Source organism: Mobula birostris, chromosome 16 (genome assembly GCF_030028105.1).
Source record: "Mobula birostris isolate sMobBir1 chromosome 16, sMobBir1.hap1, whole genome shotgun sequence".
NCBI classification, from domain to species: domain Eukaryota; kingdom Metazoa; phylum Chordata; class Chondrichthyes; order Myliobatiformes; family Myliobatidae; genus Mobula; species Mobula birostris.
The window spans coordinates 5,597,166-5,615,421 of NC_092385.1; the positions used below are offsets into that span (position 1 = coordinate 5,597,166).

An 18,256-nucleotide genomic window follows, 5' to 3' on the forward strand; every position below is an offset into this window, starting at 1 on the left:
AGCTGGTGCATATCACAAGTCCTGGTTATGCGACCACTGATGCCAGGCAGACAATCTCTGAAGAGTATTGATAATGGCTGGGGTCACCTGTCTTGCAAAGACATTGCCCAGATTGAAAAAAGATAATGTCTTTTTTGAGACATTGTAAGTGTTGTTACTTCAATGTACTCGTGTTATTTCTTTTGTATAATATAACAATAAAAAGATTTGAAAAGAAAGAAAGACATTACCCAGAAGAAAGCAATGGCAAACCGCTTCTACAGAAAAATTTGCCAAAAACAATCATGGTCAAAGTCCATGATCAACTACGTCATACAACACGGCACGTAATGAACATTAACCCTTAACCTATGACCTAGTCTTGCCCATGCATGACAGCTTGGTATAATAACTGCTCTGCATCCAACCGCAAGAAACTGCAGAGCGTTGCGGACGCAGCTGAAGACATCACAGGAACTGGCCTCCCCTCTATGGACTCTGTCTACATTTCTGAATGCATCAGTAAGGAAGCTGGCATAATCAAAGACTCCACCCGCCTCAGGCATTCTTTCTTCCCCACTGTCCCATCAGGCAGAAAGTACAAAAGCCTGAAAGCACGTATCACCAGGCTAAAGGACAGCTTCTATCCCACTGTTATCAGACTATTAAACGGGCCCCTATTATGATGAAGTGGACTCTTGAACTCTACCTCGTTATGACCTTGCATCTTATTGTCTACTTGCACTGCGCTTTTCTCTGTGATTGTAACACTTCATTCTGTTATTGTTTTACCTTCTGTAATGAATTGATATCTATGAACAAAGTTCATTGTAAATTTCTATGCTATATCATGCTTAGAGCAAACAGTTTATAAATAACGTAAGTTGCATGTGATAGTGTTAAAAAACAGTGATTTTTCTCACTGACACTTGGCAAGAAATAGGCAGTAAGACAATTCAGAACTGTTTTGCTCACTGCGGTGTTAAAGCATTCAGGCTTGGAGATGCCAGAAACAGCCAGGAGTGAAAATGAAATGATTTCACTCCTTCAGCAAGTTAGGAACGATGAAGAATTTCAAAGGCCAAAGTAAATTTATTATCAAAGTACATACAGTACATACAAAATACATACCATAAACAACCCTGAGATTTGTTTTGTTGCTGGCATACTTAGTAGTTCCAAAAACTGATAGAATCAATAAAAGACCACAACCAGCCGCCAATGTGCAAAAGACAGAAAACCTTGCAAATACAAAAGAAAAAAAATAATAGTAAATAAATAAGCAGTAAGTATCAGGAACATGAGATGAAGAGTCCTTGAAACTGAGTCCATAGGTTGTGAGAACAGTTCAGGGATGGGGCAAGTGAAGTTGAGTGAAGTTATCTCCACTGATTCAGGAGCCTGATGGTTGAGGAGTAATAACGCTTCCTGAACCTGGTGGTGTGGGTCCTGAGGCTCCTGTACCTTTTCTCGTATAAACAGCATGCAAGACATAGGTGACGGTAATAAACCAATTTACCAAATTAAGTTTGTTACCCTGTGCAAGTATGGTCAGGTACAGGTATAACTAAGAATTTGCTGCAGCTTCGACACAGAGAATTTTCTTGTCATTTTCTGTTTGTTTTAATGAAATTGCATCTTTTTACATGGTGGATTATTATAATCTGGAATAAACATCCTGAAAGATTGAAGGAAAGAGTTTCAATCACAATGTTAAAAAAATAAGTCAGTGCACTGGGAAAGGAGCAGAGGGTTGAAAGCTGCAGAAAGTTGTAAACTCAGCCAGCTCCATCATGGACACTAGCCTCCCCAGCATTGAGGATATCTTCAAAAAGCGATGCTTCAGAAAGGATCCCCATCAGCCAGGGCATACCCTCTTCCCATTACTATGATCAGGGATGAGGTAAGGATCCTGAAGACCCACATTGAAAGACTCAGGAACAGCTTCTTCTCCTCCGCCATTAGATTTCTGAATGGGCAATGAATGCTACCATACTATTTTGCTCTCTTTTTGCCTGACTTATTCAATTTAATTTTTATTTACATTTCTTATTGTAATTTATAATTTTTTATTATGTATTGCAATGTACTGCTGCCGCGAAACAACAAATTTCAGGACATACGTTAGTGATATTAAACCTGATTCTGACTCTGAGGCTTGGACTAATTGGATGGTTTGTTGAAAGAGATGTCAGATGCACAGTGCACTGTGTGTGTGGTGTTTCCCTCTGTTGTGTAATTCTCTTTCACTCTGGCGTTCTCTCACACCAGCGAACAGCTGCACTTCCTTTCTTTGTTAAAATTGGACCAGCTGAAAAGCTAGTCATTAATGCCATCCGGGGTGGTAAAAATGAACAAAAGCAAGGGCTTAAAAATAGGTCTGCAGACATTTGACTTATACAGCTTGTGATTTATGATTCAGCGGACAATGTCAGCTTTTCCTTGGTCGTGCCTTTGACCCCTGATCCAAGGCTGTGTCGCTTAGCACTTGTTTGGCACTCTGTCTGACCTCAAATGAAGGAATGTCCATTTAAATAGCAGATTCTACACCTTCAGGACATTCAAGAACATTGTGCAACATTAGGACAAGGACTTTGAGGATGGGATTAGGCCATAAGACTACTGAACTCCCTGTTACTACCCAGGTCTCATTGCGTATGAAGCGCCAGTAGCATTATACTGTTTACTTTTTAACTTGTCATAAATGCAACTTATGCTAAATGTTATTCTTCTGGAATATATTTAATTATTTGTGGTAATAATACTTTGTGTTGTGTGTGAGTTATAAGTACTGTGTTGTGCACCTTGGTCTGGAGGAACATGGTTTTGTTTGGCAGCATGCATGTACTACATAATGTGGAGCGTCTTTTCCACTTTAAAAACTCTCCTGCACAGGTTTCCTGTCATCGTCAGACACGATGGACAACCACCAGACATGTGCATGGTCGAGTGACAATAAATTTGAACTTGTACATTGGGAGATTCTGTCAAAGTAGCCTGGGCGAGTAAGTGTGGTGCAAGTGTAGACAGTGCTCTCTGCAGCCACTGTGCGCCAGTGGTGGGGGAAATGAATGTTTCGAGGGGCGGATGTGGTGCCGGACAAGCAGGCTGCTTCATCCTGGATAGTGGTGTACTTTCTGAATGTTTTGGAGTTGCACGCATGTAGGGAAGAACTCTCCCTGGGAAGGTACCCGTGAGGAAAATCTCATCATTAGAACACGCACGATAGGGAATGAGAAACTGGGAAAACGTCAGGTCTGTCCTATCCTGAAGACCTATCCTGGGCTCAACGTATTGATGCAATTACGACAAAGAAATGGCTGCGCCTATATTCCATTAGGAGTTTGAGGACATTTTGTATGTCACCAAAGACTCTAGCAAATTTCTACAGATACATCGAGGAGGGCATTCTGACCAGTTGCATCACCACCTGGTATCACCCCCTTTAATATGACACACCAAGTCATCACTGATGCAGCCAATTGGTTTTAGAAGTCACATAGTTAGTTAAATGGAGATCACCTGTGTGCACTCAAGGTGTTTCAATTGATTGTCGTAAAAATACACCTCTATCTGGAAGGTCCAACTGCTGGTGAGTCAGTATCCTGGCAAAACTACACCATGAAGACAAAAAAACACTCCAAGCAACTCCACAAAAAGGTTATTAATAAGTACACACAATTCAGGAGATGGATACAAGAACATTCCCAAGTCACTGAATATCCCTTGGAGTACAGTTAAGTCAATCATCAAGAAATGGAAAGAATATGGCACAGCTGTAAACCTGCCTACAGCAGACCGTCCTCAAAAACTGAGTGACTGTGCAAGAAGGGGACTAGTGAGGGAGGCCACCAAGAGACCTATGACAACTCAGGAGGAGTTACAAGCTTCAGTGGCTGAGATGGGAGAGACTGTGCATACAACTGTTGCCCAGGTGCTTTACCAGTCACAGCTTTATGGGAGAGTGGCAAAGAGAAAGAAAACTCACATGAAATCTTGGCAAGAATTTGCCAGAAGGCATTTGGCAGACTCTGAAGTCAGCTGGAAGAAGGTTCTATGGTTTAATGAAAGTAAACTTGAGCTTTTTGGCCATCAGACTAAATGCTACATTTAGCGTAAGTCAGATATCGCAAATCATCAAAAACACACTATCCCTACCATGAAGCATGGTGGTGGCTGCATCATGCTGTGGGGATGCTTCACTGCAGCAGGCTCTGGAAGGCTTGTGAAGGTAGAGGGTAAAATAAATGCAGCAAAATACAGGAAAATCCGGGAGGAAAACCTGATGCAGTCTGAGGGAACTGCAACTTGGGTGAAGATTTGTTTTCTAGCAAGTCAATAACCCCAAGCATAAAGCAAAAACTACACAGGAATGGCTTAAGAACAACATAGTTAATGTCCTGGAGTGGCCAAGTCAGAGTCCAGACCTCAATCCAATTGGGATGGACTTGAAAAGGGCTGTTCACTCACGATCCCCATGCAATCTGACAGAGCTTGAGCTGTTTTGTAAAGAAGACTGGGGAAAAATTGTAGTGTCCAGATGTGCAAAGCTGATAGAGACCTATTCACACAGACTAGGCTGTAATTGCTCCCAAAGGTACATCTACTAAATAATGACTTGAAGGGGTTGAATACTTACACAAACAATTATTTTGTGTTTTATATTTGTGATTAATTTAGATCACTTTGTAGAGATCTGTTTTCACTTTGACAAAAAAGAGTCTTTTTTTGTTGATCAGTGTAAAAAAAGAAACAAATTAAATCCACTGTGATTCAATGTTGTAAAACAATAAAACATGAAAACTTTCAAGGGGGGGGATGAATACTTTTTATAGGCACTGTACACATCAAAACATACATTCGGTGAAATGTGTCATTTGCGTTAACAACCAACAAATCTAAGGATGTGCTGGGGGCAGCCCACAAGTGTTACCACACATTCCAGGGCCTGCACTGCATGCCCACGATGTTCAGCAGAACGGTAGCGCAGTTGTTAGCACAATACTTTACGGTACCAGTGACCTGGGTCAATTCCCACTGCTCCCTGTAAGGTGTTTCTACGTTCTCCCTGTGACTGCATGGGTTTCCTCCAGGTGCTCTGGTTTCCTCCCAGTCCAAAGACGTACTGCTGTGTAGGGTAATTGGTATTGTAAATTGTTCTGTGATTAGCCTTGGATTAATTTGGGGGATTGCTGGGCCACAATGTTGTGCCAACTTTTAACCTACTTCAAGATCAATTGAACTGTTCCAACCATTACAGTCTGGCTTGGTGCAGCATCCTCGCACAATACAGTGGATTCTGGTTAATTGGGACGCATCGGGATCAGTACATTTTGGTCAATTTAAGTGGCTGTCGCAATTAGCCAAAGTGTCATGAAAATAATTAGAAAGGCATAAAAAAGACAAACTACCATTTAACTGAATAACAAATTATGTGTTTAAATGAAACATGGAATAAATTAGAATACCACCAAAGAGCATAATACATAGGAGCAGATTTAGACTATTTGACCCATCAAGTCTGCTTTACTGTTCCATCATGGCTGATTTATTATCCCACTCAATCCCATTCTTCTGCCTTCTTCCTGTAACCTTTGACACCCTTACTAATCAAGAAATTGTACTTTTTGATGGTTGGATTGTACTTTACTTCAGTGACGTTCAGAGATTTTCTATTAATATTGCCCCTCAATTATTCCTGGGAAGGTGTTATTCATTGGTCATATGACTGATATTAAGATGACTGAAGGCAATAGAATAGTTAATGTGGAACAGTTGAGTGAACTCAAACCACAGCTGAGGGTGCCACTATGTGCTTAGAGGGAGCCTGCTTGCTTTTTTTCCCCCTGTTTCTGCTGAGCTGTTGAGACAGAACTGCAGATCTGCTCTGGGGCGAGGCATCTGACCTTTATCTATGCTCCACGTCACCCCCGAGATTAGAAACAATCCTATAATTTCTGTTTCTGTTTAAGTGACAGCTTGGAGCTTTGCGGCTATTTTAATGTCAGAGAAATGTATACAATATACATCCTGAAATTCTTTTTCTTTGCAAACATCCATGAAAACAGAGGAGTGTCCCAAAGAATGAAAGACAGTTAAACGTTAGAACCCCAAAGCCCTCCCAGTTCCCCCCTCCCACGCACAAGCAGCAGCAAGGCAACGACCCCCCCATCCTCCCCCCCACCAGCATTCCCCACTGAGCACTCAAGCGTGCAGCAAAGCATCAATAAAGATACAGACTTGCAGTACCCCAAAGACCACTCATTCACCCAGTAATTCTACATACCACAGGCTCTCTCTCTCTCTCTCTCTCTCTCTCTCTCTCTCTCTCTCTCTCTCTCTCTCTCTCTCTCTCTCTCTCCCTAATGAGGGAAAAAGAGGTGTCCCCGTTTCACAACAAAAGAGAGACATAACAAACAACTTGCTGATTAATGATGTTAAAAGTCTGTTGCGTCGCTTTTACCAAGCTCTGCGTCCAGAGAGTTGGTCCCATACAGGCTCAGGTCTCTGGACACACAGCCCACGGCAGCTAACCCGCTGCTCCCGATGTTCCGTGTTCTCCGGCGTGCCTCAACCTTGAGTCAGCCCACCTCCAGAGCCATGAAGATCCAGCACCCAGAAGGTGGCTAGTCTATCAGACCGCATCCTTGGGATATCAAAAGGCGGCCAGTCATGAGGCCCTGAGAGTGGGCCCCGTTCCCACAAAGAACCAAAGTCAGAGTGTAACTCCAGGTCAGGGTCTTCAAAAGAATCTTGAAAAGGAAAAAAAGAGAAATCAAAGATAGAAATAGAGTTGGTTTTGAAGATGCAAGCAGAGGGGTTGCCGTTTAGTGCCATCATCACTTCGCTCGCAGATTAGTGCCTTTTTCAGAATCAGAATCAGGTTTAATATCACTGGCGTGTGTTGTGAAATTGTTGACTTTGTGGCAGCAGTAGAATTTAATACATGATAATAGGAAAAAAGGGAATTAGAGAGTGTGTGTGTATATATACATATATATATAATAATTGAAATAAATAAGTACAGTAGTGCAAAAGTAGAACTAAGAGAAGTAGTGAGGTAGTGTTTGTGGTTCAATGTTCATTCAGAAATTGGAAGGCAGAGGGGAAGAAGCTGTTCCTGAATCATTGAGTATGTGCCTTCAGGCTTCTGTACCTCCTTCTTGACAATAGCAATGAGAATAAGGCATGACCTGGGTGATGGGGATCCTTAATGATGGACGCTGGCTTTTTGAGGCATGTCTCCTTGAAGATGTCCTGGATATCATGGAGACTAGTGCTTATGATGAAGCTGACAAATTTTACAACTCTCTGCAGCATTCTTCGATCCTGTGCAGTAGCACCCCTATACCAGATGGTGATGCAGTCAGTTAGAATGCTCACCGCAGTACAACTGTGGAAATTTGTGAGTGTTTTTGCTGACAAAACTCCTCAAACTCCTAATGAAATACAGCCACTGTCGTGCCTTCTTTGTAACTGCATCAATATGTTGGGTCCAGGTTAGATCCTCAGAGATGTTGACAGCCAGGAAACTGAAATTGCTCACTGAATGCTGTTTTTACCATTTATTTTTTTAAATCTAAGTGGAGGAACTCTGTGACTTTTGAATGATTTTGATAAGGACACTTTCCAGAAGCATTGCTTTACATCATTGTGTTTTTATGAAATCATGAAGAAATAGAACACAGAACCAGGTCCTTTGGCCCAATGTGTCCATGTTGGCCAAAATGCCCACTGTTTCCTCATGTTTGGTCCATACGGAGAAGCGACGTGGAAGGCTGTAACATCAGAACAGTGAATTGCTGGTCTCCTGCTCTTGTTGCAGAAGTGACCTCTGTCTTCCTCGATGGAGCCTGTTTGAGATACCAGAGTGCGGGGTTATGGACAGTAGTTTTTGATGGGCTCTAGATCATGGTCTCTTTGGGGGCTTTTGCTGTTGAAGTTGGGGTTGAGGGGGAGGGTCTGCTTCTGCTACTGCTTGTGTTTCAGAGGGGTGAGGGGAGGCTTTGGGGTTCTGATGTTTCTATCATTCATTCCATGGGTTTTCTTGTTTTGTGGATGTCTATGAAGAGTAAGAATTTCAGGTTGTATACTGTATTTATTCTCTTGATATTAAATTGAAGCATTTGATATCACTCTAAACGTGGATTCTCAACCTTATTTATGCCATGGACCAATACCATTAGGCAAAGGGTCTGTAGACCCCATGTTGGGAATCCATGCATAGTAGTGTGATCACCTGAGTGTGTGTGATGTTCTGTTAAGGGGGTTATTCCCTTAATGTATACTTTATATACTTTATACTTTATTGTCGCCAAACAATTTGTAGAATGCCTGTGTGTGCCTTTGTTTAACATGGAGAGGCTGATGCATGGGCAGCCACCACACAGCCCTTGGCAAATCGGTGTCAGTGTCCAGTGGCGTGGAATGTAAGATGACTGAGGACCCTTCACTGCCCTTGTAATGTGTTGCCATCTTCCACCAGCTCCACCGTTGAGGACTTGGTTGGGGCACTCTTTGTCTGGAACCTCACTGCTATGGGTGACCCTACCAAGTGCTAAGCTCCAGACAGCATCGCTCTTGGGTTCTCAGGAACTCACAAACCTCTCCACCACGACGAGGTGATGATCCTCGGTGAAGGTTTCCTATCTGTGCCCCTGTCCAAGTGTCTTTTAAATGTTGTATCTGCCTCAGGCAGCTCATTCCATGTACTCAACACCCTGTGTGTGATGAAGTTGTCCCTTAGAGGACAGGTGGACTGAGCGGGGGCTTTTTCCCTTTGGAATGAAGGAGAATAAGAGGTGACTTGATAGAGGTGTAGTAGTTGAGTAGATGCATAAATTAAGTGGACAACCAGAGACATTTTCCCAGGGAGGAAATGGTTAACATGAAGAGACATAATTTTAAGGTGATTGGAGGAAATTATAGGGAATGTGCAGACGTAGGTGTGTGGAACACACTGCCACAGGAAGTGGTAAAGGCAGAACTTTAGAGACATTTAAGAGACTCTTAGATACATGGATGACAGAAAAATGGAGGGCTATGTGGGAGGGAAGAGTTAGGTTGATCTTGGAGTAGGTTAAAAGGTCAACGTAGCATCAGCTTTGTGAGGCATTGCCATTTAAAGATGTCCCTGGTGGTGGGGAGGCTTGCACCAGTGATGGAGCTGGCTGAGTTTACTCTGCTGTACAGTGGCCCATTTGTACTTGTAGACCTGCATTGGAATGTATTTCCAGTCCACCTACCCTGCTCTGTCTCTTATGTCACCATGGTCATTATAAATTGTTATTTTGGCATTTCCCAATCAATTGTGGTTGCCTCGACAGCACATATGCTAAAATTGGAATGATACAGTGAAGGATACAGCATTGCTGCTGCGCAGGGATGGTACGCAAGTTCGTGAAGGGTTCCATAATTTGTACAGATTGGTAACAACATCTCCTCCACAATCACCATCAGCACAGGTGCACCACAGGGCTGCTCTACTCTATTCACTTTGTACTTACAACTGTGTTCCTAAGTAGAGCTCCAATGCCATATCTAAGTGTGCTGTTGTTGGCCGAATCAAAGGTGGGGATGAATCGGCATACAGGAGGGAGATTGAAAATCTGGCTGAGTGGTGCCACACCAACAACCTCTCACTCGACATCAGCAAAACCACAGAGCTGATTATTGACTACCGGAGGAAGAAGTGGAAGGTCCATGAGTCAGTCCTCATTAGGGGATCGGAGATGAAGAGGATCAGTAACTTTAAATTCCTTGATGTTTAAGTATCATAGTTTCTGTTCTAGGACCATCACAGAGAAGGCACAGCGGTGCTCTACTTTCTTAGAAGTTTATATAGATTCGCCATGTTACCAGAAACTTTGACTAACTGCTACAGATACACAGTGGGGAGTATCCTGACTACTTATGTCACGGCCTGGTATGGAAACACGAATGTCCAGGAACGGAAAAGGGTGGACATAGCCCAGTCCATCCCAGGCAACACCCTCCCCAGAACTACATTTACAGGGAGTGCCACAAGAAAGCAACATTCATCATTGAAGACTCCCACCACCCTGTAGCTCTTGCCCTCTTTCCATTACTATCATCAGGCAGGAAGTAAAGAAGGGCCCCCACAACTCTAGACACAGGAACAGTTATTACCCTCCAAGCTCAGACTCTTGAACCGGTGTGAATAACTTCATTCGCCACAACTCTGAACTGATTCCACAGCCTACAGACTTTCAAGGACTCTTTACAACTCATGTTCTCAATATTATCTTTTATTTGCATGGTTTGTCTCTTTTGCACATTGGTTGTTTGACATTCTTTGTCTGCTTATGTATAAGATTTTTGTATAATCTATTGTATTTTCCCCCCTGTAAATGCCTGCAAGAAAACGAGTCTCAAAATGAGTAATATATATTTACTTTGATAGTAAAGTTACTTTGAACCTTGAGATGATATCTTCGTGTTTCTCAGCGAATGGCACGCTGTCCCGCCCATCACAGATTTGTCACTTCCTTCTACCCTGTTCAACTTCACAGTGCCTTACTTTAGGTAGAATAATAATGTCATGAACATGTTTTCCACAGCATTCTTTCTCTTTTTTCTACCTTCTGGAGGAAGATGCATGAACTCGAAGGCTCAGTTCTGCTTATCTTGAATGATGTTGGATCTTGGGGCCAGATTGTAATGACCTGTTCTTCCAAGTCAGCTGAGGAATGTCACTGTAAGGTGTTTTTCACTTGAATTGTTGCGTGTGTCAACAAAACCAATGGACCGTGAAGCCTAAAGGATAAACACAGGAAGATCTGCAGATAGTGGAAATCCAGAGTAACACAAACAGAATACTGGAGGAACTCAGCAGGTCAGGCAGCATCTACGGAGAGGAATAAGGAATTGATGCTTCAGGCTGAGACTGGAAAGGAAGTGGTACAAAGTCAGAATAAGAAGTTGAGGGAAGGAGAAGGAGTCCAAGTTGGCTGGTGATTGGTGAGGTGAAGGTGGGTAGGTGAGAGGTGGGGGGGGTGATGAATGAAAAGCTGGGAGATGATTGGTGGAAAAGGTAAAGAGCTAAAGAAGAAGGAATCTGATAGGAGTGGAGAGTGGACCATTGGGAGAAAGGGAAGGAGGAGGTTTCACCAGGGGGAGGTGATGGGTAGAAAAGGTAAAGAGCTAAAGAAGAAGGAATCTGATAGGAGAGGAGAGTGGACCATTGGGAGAAAGGGAAGGAAGAGGGGCACCAGAGGGAGGTGATAGGCAGGCGAAGAGAAAGAAAGGGTAAGAGGGGAGCCTGAGTGGAAAATGGAAAATGATAGGGCAGGTGAAGTTGAGTGAAGTTATCCCCTTTGGATCAAGAGCCTGATGGTAGAGGGGTAGTAACTGTTCCTCAGCCTGGTGGTGTGTGTCCTGAGGCTCCTGTAAGATGAACAAAATAATAAAAAACACAATAAGTATAGATACATAAGATGGATTATATTCATTGATTGTAGTCTATACAGTGACAGTATGTACAGGAGTGTCTGTACATAAGGTGACTCTGACAGAAACTGACAAAGTAGTGGCAGTTGGGGGTGTGGAGTGGTAGGTGGAAGTGTTGATCAGCCTTACTACTTGGAGAAAGTAACTTTTTGAGTCTAGTGGTCCTGCTAAGGATGCTGATGGGAGTGGGACTAACAGTCCATGAATAGGGTGGGTGGTATCCTTCATGATATTGCTGGTCTTTTCTTGGCACCTTTCTATTTAAACAGTATGTTGCTCTTCATCTCAGTGTGATTCATTGAGGTCAGTGACAAATGCAGAAAGTAAGACATCAGCAAGCACATAGACATCTCATGGAGAGCCCTGGGGATAAAAGGTTTTGTTATTAAAAAGTAGATAAGTCTAACTGCTATGCTACCATGCCACACCGATTTAAAAATAATTTGTTCATTGCTTGTGTAGAAGTACGTAAGGGGACGGCATGGTAGCCTACTGGTTAGTGTAACACTATTACCCCAGGTTCAGTTCCCACCGCTGCCTGTAAGGAGTGAGCCCATTCTCCTCATGACTGTGTAGCTTTCCTCCTGGTGCTTCTACATTTCAGTCACGTACAGGGTAGGACGTTAATTGTTCAGATGGTGTAACTGGGCAGCCTGGACTTGCTGGGCTGGACGGGCCTGTTATGCTCTGTAAAATCTTGTATCAGCAAAGCTAGTTGCAGTAAAAATGCCAGACAAACAGAAGATTAGACAAGCAGAGCAAACAGTTTTGGTTCAAGGTCCCTGCCCCCCCCAAGCCAAAACCTCATTCTCTTCTGTCTCCCCACCCCCACACGGCTCTTGGAGTTATGCCTTGGTATCATCTACCTAAACAGAATGGGTCTTCGTTTAAACCAGCAACTCTGGCAATGCAGCACATTCTCAGTTGTAGAATGGATGATGCATTAAGTCTCCATATTAGGACTTAAACACGAGACCTGAAAGCTGGGGAAGCTACTAAATGAACCTTGTTGGCCCTTGCTGAGGACGCTAGATGCGGGTTTCATTCTTTAGCCAGAGGGTGGTGAAGGCTGTGGAATTCATTGCCACAGATGGCTGTGGATTTACAGCTGAGGGTGATAGGTTCTTGATTAGTCAGGGTGTCAAAGGTCACGGGGAGAAGCCTGGAGAGTGAAGTTGTGAGGAATAATAAACCAACCATGATGGAATTGAGCAGACTCGATGGGCAGAATGGTTTACTTCTGCTCCTTTGTTCTTATGGTGGTATGACATCTGATAACAGGCCAGAAGATACAGTATGTTCAAAGGTAATGCTAACTAAAACTTGATTAATATTTTGGTTTTTTCCCCTTTTCCATCTTCTTAAATGAAAATAGAAAATGCCAAATATGTAGGGAGAGAGAAAGTAATGTTTCAAGTGCTGACCCAATATCAAAATTTAATCCTTTTTAGTTTTTCTTCGCTGCTGATTGATTTTATTTCAGGCTTCCAGTATCTTCAGTATTTTAGTTTATGTCTCTTTGTCTCCACCTCCTGTAAATATGGCCCCAGGCTCCCCCCCCACCCCCGTGTGTTTCCTTTGGGTACTCCAGTTTCCTCCTACATTCCCTTTAGAATAGAGATGAGGAGGAATTTCTTTAGCCAGAGGGTGATGAATCTGTGGAATTCATTGCCGTAGAGGACTGTGGAGGTCAGGTCGTTGGCTATATTTAAAATGGAGGTTGATAGGTTCTCAATTAGTAAGGATGTAAAAGGTAGGAGAATGGGGTTGACATGGGCTGAATGGCCTAATTCTGCTCCAAGGTCTTATGGTCTTACAGTTAGAGTTAGTAAGTTGGGAGCAAGCTACGTTAGTGCCAGAAGCACAGCAACATTTCCGGGCTGTTCCCAGAAGAATCATCGGACTGTTGCTGATGATATCTTGGCCAGAAATTAGAGTACCAGGCTTTAGATGTTTCAGAAAGGATGTAGGGGAGAAGGAAGAAAAAGAAAATAGTAAAGTTGTTTGCACTGTTAGTGATAAACAGAGAGTAAGAGGTGGAAAATTTCTTAAATGCATTTATTTTAACGCTAGGAGCATTATAAGAAAGGTGGATGAGCTTACAACATGGGTTGATACCTGGAATTATAATGTTGTAGCTATTAGTGAAACATGGTTGCAGGAGGGGTGTGATTGGCAACTAAATATTCCTGGATTTCATTGCTTCAGGTGTGATAGAGTCGGAGGGGCAAGAGGGGGAGGTGTTGCATTGCTTGTCAGAGAAAATATTACAGCGATGCTCTGGCAGGATAGATTAGAATGCTTGTCTAGGGAGGCTATTTGAGTGGAATTGAGGAATGGGAAAAGTGTAGTAACACTTATAGGGGTGTATTATAGACCACCTAATAGGGAGCGAGAAGCGGAAGAGCAAATTTGTAAGGAGATAGCAGATATTTGTAGTAAGCACAAGGTTGTGATTGTGGGAGATTTTAATTTTCCACACATAGACTGGGAAGCCCATACTGTAAAAGGGCTGGATGGTTTGGAGTTTGTAAAATGTATGCAAGATAGTTTTTTGCAGCAATACATAGAGGTACCAACTAGAGAAGGGGCAGTGTTGGATCTCCTGTTAGGGAATGAGATAGGTCAGGTGATGGAGCTATGTGTTGGGGAGCACTTCGGGTCCAGTGATCACAATGCGATTAGTTTCAATATAATTATGGAGAAGGATAGGTCTGGACCCAGGGTTGAGGTTTTTGATTGGAGAAAGGCTAATTTCGGGGAGATGCGCAAGGATTTAGAAGGAGTGGATTGGGACAATTTGTCTAATGGGAAGGATGTAATAGAGAAATGGAGGTCATCTAAAGGTGAAATTTTGAGGGTACAGAATCTTTATGTTCCTGTTAGGTTGAAAGGAAAGGTTAAAAGTTTGAGAGAGCCATGGTTTTCAAGGGATATTGGAAACTTGGTCGGAAAAAGAGAGATATCTACAATAAATATAGGCAGGATGGAGTAAATGAGGTGCTCGAGGAATATGAAGAATGTAAAAAGAATCTTAAGAAAGAAATTAGAAAAGCTAAAAGAAGATACGAGGTTGCTTTGGCAAGTAAAGTGAAAATAAATCCGAAGGGTTTCTACAGTTATATTAATAGCAAAAGGATAGTGAGGGATAAAATTGGTCCCTTAGAGAATCAGAGTGGACAGCTATGTGTGGAACCAAAAGAGATGGGGGAGATTTTGAACAATTTCTTTTCTTCGGTATTCACTAAGGAGAAGGATATTGAATTGTGTAAGATAAGGGAAACAAGTAGGGAAGTTATGGAAACTATGATGATTAAAGAAGAGGAAGTACTGGCACTTTTAAGGAATATAAAATTGGATAAGTCTCCAGGTCCTGACAGGGTACTCCCTAGGACCTTGAGGGAAGTTAGTGTAGAAATAGCAGGGGCTCTGACAGAAACATTTCAAATGTCATTAGAAATGGGGATTGTGCTGGAGGATTGGCGTATTGCTCATGTTGTTCCTTTGTTAAAAAGGGTTCTAAGAGTAAACCTGGCAATTATCGAGTTTGATGTTAGTGGCGGGTGAATTGATAGTAAGTATTCTTAGAGATGGTATATATAATTATCTGGATAGACAGGGTCTGATTAGGAACAGTCAACATCGATTTGTGCATGGAAGGTCATGTTTGACAAATCTTATTGAATTTTTTGAAGAGGTTACTAGGAAAGTTGACGAGAGTAAAGCGGTGGATGTTGTCCATATGGACTTCAGTAAGGCCTTTGACAAGGTTCCACACGGAAGGTTAGTTAGGAAGGTTCAATCGTTAGGTATTAATATTGAAGTAGTAAAATGGATTCAGCAGTGGCTGGATGGGAGATGCCAGAGAGTAGTGGTGGATAACTGTTTGTCAGATTGGAGGACGGTGACTAGTGGTGTGCCTCAGGGATCTGTACTGGGTCCAATGTTGTTTGTCATATACATTAATAATCTGGATGATGGGATGGTAAATTGGATTTGTAAGTATGCAGATGATACTAAGATAGGCAGCGTTGTGGATAATGAAGTAGGTTTTCAAAGCTTGCAGAGAGATTTAGGCCAGTTAGAAGAATGGGCTGAAAGATGGCAGATGGAGTTTAATGCTGATAAATGTGAGGTGCTACATTTTGGTAGGACTAATCAAAATAGGACATACGTGGTAAACGGTAGGGCATTGAAGAATGCAGTAGAACAGAGGGATCTAGGAATAATGGTGCATAGTTTCCTGAAGGTGAAATCTCATGTGGATAGGGTGGTGAAGAAAGCTTTTGATATGCTGGCCTTTATAAATCAGAGCATTGAGTATAGGAGTTGGGATGTAATGTTAAAATTGTACAAGGCATTGGTAAGGCCAAATTTGAAGTATTGTGTACAGTTCTGGTCACTGAATTATAGGAAAGATGTCCACAAAATAGAGAGAATACAGAGAAGATTTACTAGAATGTTACCTGGATTTCAGCACCTAAGTTACAGAGAAAGGTTGAACAAGTTGGGTCTTTATTCTTTGGAGCGTAGAAGGTTGAGGGGGGACTCAATAGAGGTGTTTAAAATTATGAGGGGGACAGGTAGAGTTGACGTGGATAGGCTTTTTCCATTGAGAGTAAGGGAGATTCAAACAAGAGGACATGAGTTGAGAGTTAGGGGGCAAAGGTTTAGGGGTAGCAGGAGGGGGAACTTCTTTACTCAGAGTGGTAGCTGTGTGGAATGAGCTTTCAACAGAAATGGTAGAGGCAGGTTCGATATTGTCATTTAAAGTAAAATTGGATAGCTATATGGACAGGAAAGGAATGGAGGGTTATGGGCTGAGTGCAGGTCGGTGGGACAAGGTGAGAGTAAGAGTTCGGCATGGACTAGAAGGGCCGAGATGGCCTGTTTCTGTGCTGTAATTGTTATATGGTTATATGGCTATATATGACAGGGAGGGAGGCAAATGAGGTGGGGACGTGACACTGCTGATCAGAGTTAGCGTCACGGCTACAGAAAAGGAGGAAGTCGTGGAGGGATTGTCTACTGAATCTCTGTGGGTGGAACTGAGGAACAGGAAGGGGTTAATAACACTACTGGGTGTCTTTTTATAGACCACCCAATAGTAACAGGGACATTGAGGAGCAGATAGGGAGACAGATTCTGGAAAGGTGTAATAATAATAGGGTTGTCGTGGTGGGAGATTTTAATTTCACAAATATTGATTGGCATCTCCCTAGAACAAAGGGTTTAGATGGGATGGAGTTTGTTAGGTGTATTCAGGAAGGTTTCTTGACACGATATGTAGATAAGCCTACAAGAGGAGAGGCTGTACTTGATCTGGTATTGGGAAATGAACCTGGTCAGGTGTCAGGTCTCTCTGTGTGAGAGCATTTTGGAGATAGTGATCACAATTCTATCTCCTTTACCATAGCATTGGAGAGGGATAGGAACAGACAAGTTAGGAAAGCTTTTAATTGGAGTAAGGGGAGGTATGAGGCTATCAGGCAGGAACTTGGAAGCATAAATTGGGAACAGATGTTCTCAGGGAAATGTACTGCAGAAATGTGGCAAATGTTCAGGGGATATTTGCGTGGAGTTCTGCATAGGTATGTTCCAATGAGACAGGGAAAGGATGGTAGGGTACAGGAACCGTGGTGTACAAAGGCTGTTGAAAATCTAGTCAAGAAGAAAAGAAAAGCTTATGAAAGGTTAAAAAAACTAGGTAATGATAGAGATCTAGAAGATTATAAGGCTAGCAGGAAGGAGCTTAAGAATGAAATTAGGAGAGCCAGAAGGGGCCATAAGAAGGCCTTAGCAGACAGGAGTAAGGAAAACCCCAAGGCATTCTGCAAGTATATAAAGAGCAAGAGGATAAGACATGAGAGAATAGGACCTATCAAGTGTGACAGTAAAAAAGTGTGTATGGAACCGGAGGAGATAGCAGAAGTACTTTATGAATATTTTGCTTCAGTATTCACTACCGAAAAGGATCTTGGTGATTGTAGTGATGACTTATAGTGGACTGAAAAGCTTGGGCATATGGATATTAAGAAAGAGGATGTGCTGGAGCTCTTGGAAAGCATCAAGTTGATAAGTCACTGGGACCGGACGAGATGTACCCCAGGCTACTGTGGGAGGTGAGGGAGTAGATTGCTGAGCCTCTGGCGATTATCTTTGCATCATCAATGGGGACGGGAGAGGTTCTGGGAGATTGGAGGGTTGCAGATGTTGTTCCCTTATTCAAGAAAGGGAGTAGAAATAGCCCAGGAAATTATAGACCAGTGAGTCTTACTTCAGTGGTTGGTATATTGAAGGAAAAGATTCTGAGAGCAGGATTTATGAACATTTGGAGAGGCATAATATGATTAGGAATAGTCAGCTTTGTCAAAGGCAGGTTGTGCTTTACGAGCCTGATTGAATTTTTTGAGGATGTGACTAAACACATTGATGAAGGAAGAGCAGTAGATGTAGTGTATATGGATTTCAGCAAGGCATTTGATAAGGTACCACATGCCAGGCTTATTGAGAAAGTAAGGAGGCATGGGATCCAAGGGGACATTGCTTTGTGGATCCAGAACTGGCTTGCCCACAGAAGGCAAAGAGTGGTTGTAGATGGATCATATTCTGTATGGAGGTCGGTGACCAGTGGTGTGCCTAAGTGATCTGTTCTGGGATCCCTTCTCTTCGTGATTTCTATAAATGTCCTGGATGAAGAAGTCGAGGGATGGGTTAGTAAATTTGCTGATGACACAAAGGTTGGGGGTGTTGTGGATAGTGTGGAGGGCTGTCAGACATTAATAGTATGCAAAACTAGGCTGAGAAG

The 18,256-nt window shown here is 42.6% G+C and overlaps 1 protein-coding gene and 1 non-coding gene across 2 annotated transcripts in view; both read left to right on the forward strand.

Moving 5' to 3' along the window:
• tpra1 (transmembrane protein, adipocyte asscociated 1) overlaps positions 1–18,256 on the forward strand; it is a 58,110-nt gene that overhangs the window by 6,188 nt on the left and 33,666 nt on the right. The window lies entirely within an intron of this gene.
• On the forward strand, positions 9,290–9,398 carry LOC140211320 (U6 spliceosomal RNA). The gene has a single exon (XR_011889421.1). It is a non-coding gene; the product is annotated as a U6 spliceosomal RNA (small nuclear RNA).